This window comes from Malurus melanocephalus, unplaced genomic scaffold, assembly GCF_030028575.1.
Source record: "Malurus melanocephalus ecotype Western Australia unplaced genomic scaffold, MMel_1.1 scaffold_268, whole genome shotgun sequence".
Lineage (NCBI taxonomy): Eukaryota > Metazoa > Chordata > Aves > Passeriformes > Maluridae > Malurus > Malurus melanocephalus.
Window position 1 is genome coordinate 443,437 of NW_026623500.1, and position 6,000 is coordinate 449,436.

Consider the following 6,000-nt stretch of genomic DNA (forward strand, 5'->3'; position numbering starts at 1 on the left):
AGGCTCCATAGCAAAAATAAACACAGAATTTACTGCTCATTTGGAAACAGGAATGGAAATGATCAATCTACCTTTTTTTGCATTGCTGTGAAATGTCATCAGAAGAAAGTTCCTTATGGCATTTCCTTGTGAATATATTGAATAAGAAATACWCTTTCTCAGCACAATTGCATTCACAGCTGTAATGCAGGGCTGCCTTTTGGARACAGTTACAGGAAAGTATTGGAAATAACTCAGAAAAAAACATACCTTGAACCTTAACTGATTTTACTGTTGCTGATCTGAGCATACCTTGACAAATTCTACAATGCAATATTCTGAAAGAGGTTCYAGAAAGATGCTGCTGAAATCTTCACCATATACAGCAGTTAAGACAGAAAAGGGATGGAGGAGGCCAAAATTCTTTCTGATAAGTGTTCCTCCCTGCCTGATCTCAGAAATGATGCACAGAGGCCAAATTAAACAAATCCAAATGCAAACAAACACAAGAACCAACAAGCACTGGAGTGAAACAACAGCCCCTCTGCCGGCCCCAGCTCCAACACCAGCGAGGAGAGGGAGATTCCAATTCCTGTCTCCCTTGTTGCTACTCTTCCCTCACTACTGAGCTACTCAAACTCTTCTCGTTAGTCTCTTAAGTAAACCTAAGTCAATCCTTCATGAGGATTTAAAAAAAAAAAAAAAAAAAAAAAAAAAGAAAAAAGCAATGGATTCTATATTTTTCTGGCTGCTACAGTATTTTCAGTCCTGTAAGTTGATAGCTATAGAAAACTGAGGTCTCCATTTAGTAAGCGTGATGCCTAATCTATCTGAAGGGATGTAATTATTTTCTATAGAATTAATTTATTTCTTAAAGATTGACTATACTTCGGTATTTTGGTTTGCATTACAGACTAGAAACTGGAAATACTTCTTTATTTGATGCCAGTTTGTAAGAGTGCTATAAAACAAACCCTTCCAAGCACTCCCAGCAGAGGATCTAAAATAAGTCCTCCAGCTACAGTACATAAATGAAAGTTCTGGCTTCCTTCAGAGAAGATTTTTACAAACTGGATTAAACTGCAAGGAGGTGGTGGTAATTACACATTAATAATAATGAAATTCTATAGACAGGTGGTAGCTGTTGAACACAGGAGATCCATCTAGATATTTATCCTGAATATAATGAATATTGATATTTTACATACTATTTTCCACACAACAGGGTCAGAAGCAAAAGGAGTCTTATTCTTTATTTTTACTCTGACAAACAGACAACAGCAAAGAACAATTATTTCCTTCAAGCCAACCTGTTCCTCTGTTCCTCTCTCCTTCCTGCCAAGAACTGCTTGTGAAACAATCAAAGCAAACTCTGTCTTCTAAGCTGGGTCCAAACTACTCTGTGGGCAGATACTGTTCCACTGAGCCAAACAGTTTGAATCATTGTTTCTGAGCCAAAATCAGATGTTAACACTGAAAAACTGGGCACCATCCCCCTTCCAGTTAACTTCAGCAAGTTCCTGGGAATCATGGCCAATATGGGGCAATATCTAAACCACAGTTCAGGATTTTCCCCAAATCAAAACAGTCCAGAGATAATTCTGCTTCTACTTTCTCATTGTTAGAATGGCTAAAGCTGATGAATGGGTCCAGTTACAGATCCATTATATGAAAACCTAACGTGTGAGTAGAGATATCCTATGTCTTTTACTTAGACTGAAAAATGCACAAACAAATAAACAAATAGTTTTTGTGTCGTGATTTCAGAATTTGGTTTAATAGCAATAAATCCTCTATATTAAAGGTAAAGATGAAGACAACAAAACCTCTTTTTTTCCCATGTAAAGTTGAAAAACAGCCTGTAATATTGTATTTTGAGTGAAGCCATTAAAATGACATTTCAACAAGCTGCGTCACCTCATATAGCCATAAAAACCATATATAAAACAGATATGAGAAGAAGAAAAAAACCTATTCCTACTGTTAGCTGTAAGAAACCATCTCAGAAAATGGTAGGACAGGAACTGACCTTCTTTTAAAAGGAAAAAAAAAAAATCCACTAACTTTTCGTGGGTAAAGGGTCTCATTTCCTTCTACAGTGTTTGTGTTTTTCAAAATACTAGCAGCAGGTGCACCAGATTTCAAAAACCTCTTGTCCTTCATCACATATAATTGTGCTGCATATTATATTAAGAAATACAAGCAGAGGAATGTAAGTGATGGGAGTTCAATTAAAACCAGCATAATATCTTGTTGCATAGAAAATGATTCTGCAACTGAAACAGGTTCTAATGAGAGAAAAAAGGAATACATTTTCACATATTTTTAATTACATAGAACTTCCTCAAACATGATTTTTAATAATATATTCCATTAGGTTAACATCATATTTAAAGAAAGTGCATTTTCTGATTTCATTTCAAGTCTGATTTTGAGCAATTATTGTGTCATTGTTCTGCGGGAGAAAGGTTGAATTCATTTTCTGCGTGGTTATGCTCGTTATGATTGATGTGGCTTCTCCAAATGATAAACCAATCACCCCGATGATGTAATGGCATTTTAAGAGTGCTATAATCACATTTCTCTCAAACTGGGAGTTCTGATGAGTTCTAACAAAGATTTATTGTAGATTAAAGGCCTTCATAACATCAACAATAGATTGCTCATTTGATAGAATATTTGATTAGGTAATTTTTTTTAGGCAAGTGGTTTTTTCCATGTATATTAAGGGTGGCTCTTGTGAAGGGCACAGGGCAACAAATGTGGGTGAGTGTCACCTCATACTCAAAAGGTTCATCTTAAACCTGCTGAGGAGCCACCCTGTAATTGTAGAGCTTGAAACAAGCAGGAGCATCCAATCAGACAAACAAGAGGACACTTTGCAGGGTAATTAGCAGAAGACCCTGGCAAATATTTCATATTCAGCATGTACTTTGAAGACTGGGACAGAAATGTTTAAAGAWGCTAGAAAATGCTAGCAAGCATTTATTAATGATTGAAGATGGTCTGGGATCTAAGCTTTAAATATAAGYATCTACAAATCTTCCTTTTCAACCCAAGCCCAAATTCAAGCAAAATATTTACTTTTAATTACTCTCTCAAATGTCTGGATCTATACTGCTACGTTTCCACAGGAACTAAAAAAAAATTAAAATTTAGAAAAAAATACCAAGGAAACATAAAAAAACCCCACCAAAAACCCCAAAAATAAGAACAAAAAGGAAAAAAAAACAACCAAACCACCCACCCAAAAACAAACAAACAAAAAACCCCAAATGACCTCAYGACCAGAGCATGAACAACCTTTTCCTGACATGTAGATGGTAAAAACTACTCTGAAAAATTTTCAGGGATAGTGATAAAGCACAAAAAATAGTAACATTCTCCAATTTAATGTACAAGTCATTATCCGGGGTATTTTCTTATAAACTCTGTGAAGAAACATTGTGAGAACTAAAGAAAAAAAAATGACACCACTAGGAAAGGCTCATTATTTTCCAGAGGATGTATCAAGAACACTCCATAGTGATCAAGCAATTATGCATGTGTCTATGGCCAAAAATATTTTAAAAAAGTCACCTGCATCTTATACCCTGAAAATTAAAAGTCATTCTAAACATAAATACCATTAAAAACCATATTTTATAAGACTTTTTATTAAAGAAGTAAATGGAATATGTGGGGAAAAAAAGGTAAAATGTAGAATGAACAAAGCCCATCAGAGGATGCCAAAATGTTCCTTGGGTCAGCCCCYAGTAACAGCTGTCAAACACAAAGCTTTTAAGGATATAAAGAAACAAAATGAAACATAAAGAGCTCTTCCATCAAATTTTCTGATGTTGTTTTACTGCAGCTTCCTTCATTTGGCTTCCTAAGAAAAGCCACGCTGGTTCCCTCAGTCCCAGCAGAGGCTGTAATTACCGAGTTCTCAAAGATCCTCCAAGTCTTTTTTTAGTTCACATTCCCTGACCTTGATTTTCCTCTGCTTATTTCATCTCTYTCCCATTTACTTTTCCCATTCATTCCCCTTTAAAATCTCATCAACTGCTTCACCCACCACACTCTTCAGACAGCATTCTCTCTTCTTTGCTCCTTTTCCAGCTGGGAACATTTCCTGTTCCTGAGCTCTGGGATGAAGCCAGCATTGCCCCAGCTCCTCCCTGCACTCAGGTAACGATCCATCACCAAACCAGAGCTGCTTTTCCATGAATGTCACTTTACATTTCTCTGCCCTGATGTCCCCTGTCATTTTATTATCTTATCACTTGGACTCACAGGTGCTTTTGTGATTCTCCACAAGCTCATCTCGTTCTTAGCACTCTGACATCCCCTGCTTTTTTACCCTATCATCATCCCCAGGTGTTTTAATGTCCTGTGAAAATTCACTGGGGAGCTCCAACTCCTACTTAGTGCCTTTCAAATAACTGCTCACKGTGCACAAACCTCCCCTCTCACCCTGGGTCAGCTCAAATGCTTCCTTGGMAGAATTAGTGCCAGATTATGCCAAGGCCCTTTTGAAAACACAAACTTCCATCAGCTGGATCACCCTTATTCAGAAATAAGTGCTGAGCCCTGCAATGGACTTTTCAATGTTTCTGAGGCATGAACTGACCCAAAGATAAATCCCACCCTCTTTCTGACCCCTTCCCCAAGTCCATGGCTGCCACAGAGTTGCCCATTGCAGATTTTTGAGGTCTGCAGTTCCCAGATTACCCCGAATCTCTTAAAACCCCTCAAAACTGGCATAGTTTTTTTTTTTCCATAATAATAAACTCATGGATCAAGGAAGCACACTCAATCTCTGAATTATTGTTACTTTGTGCTATTACGTTTTAACACACCTGAACAGGGTTAAAGGGTGTTTTAGGATGGAAGGAACCCCAGGAGCTGCCCAATCCAGTGTCCTGCCAAGCAAGGGCAGCTCTGAGGTCAGAACAGAGCTCAGGATTTCAGCCAAAACGTTCTTGGAAAGCTCCAAGGACAGAGACTGGACCGGCTCCCTGTCTAATCCAACCTGTTCTAATCCACTGCTTAAAGGGAAAATTATACCTAATTATACCTGATATCCACTCTGGAGGTTCTTTTTCAACTTCTGCTCCTTGTCTCACCTCCCTTAACACACCCCCAGCCCCAGTGAAGGGTTTGCTGTTCAGGAGAGCTCTGTGTGCCCCAGCAGCCCCACACCACACAGAACATCCAGCACTGCTYAGAGCTGCATTGTTACAGCAGAGACCCCTTGGGCAGACCAGAAACTGCACAGAAGCTCTAAACTTACAGTTTTTAGTGAAACAGCACACAATATATATCTATGATTAAAAAAAAAACAAAACAAAAAAACAAAAAACAAAACAAAACCCTCAAAAAACAAAACCAGCCCTAGAATAGCTTCTTTTGCTTTCTTTGTATTTGTAAAAAGGGATTGCATCTTCATTCCTCAGTTTTTGGCTGTCAAAATGAAAACTCAGCACCTACTAATAAAAATTAAAATAAAGAAAATGAAAAGATAAAAGGAAAAAAGAAAGAAAACTCTAGGCACTACGGATCCCATGACTGATAGCGCTGCAAATGTTTTAAAACAGTGGCCTGAGAGACAAGAATTAATTTGCTGAAAAATAGCAGATCTTAGTTAAATGTGACATTGTAAGTACAGAACCAGACAGACTGGGAAACAAGAACAGACACAGACTGGCAGAAGCAACATGCATTTCTAGATATAAAACCTCATCCCCAAATGATGCATTAGATTTGCCCATGCAGAACAAAGAATCATTGTGTGTACATTTCTCCCCTAYCAGATGCAACAAGGAGCAAGAAACCTTCTTTGAAAAGTTAATCCCTCTCATRACAAGAATTCAATAATATTCTTTACACTGCTTCTACCACACTTAYAACTAAACATCTCTCCACAGTAAAATGAAGGAACACCATTATGATGGATTGTATTTCCAGGAATCTTCCATTAAACAAACCAGCATGGTTTTCCTTGCCCCATTTCTATAGTTGCTCTCAATTTTGTGCTGA

At 37.7% G+C, this 6,000-nt stretch overlaps 1 protein-coding gene across 1 annotated transcript in view; it reads right to left on the bottom strand.

The window, feature by feature from the left end:
* The window catches only part of TENM2 (teneurin transmembrane protein 2), a 217,811-nt gene that overhangs the window by 211,537 nt on the left and 274 nt on the right, over positions 1 to 6,000 (bottom strand). The gene's annotated exons all lie outside the window — the stretch shown is intronic.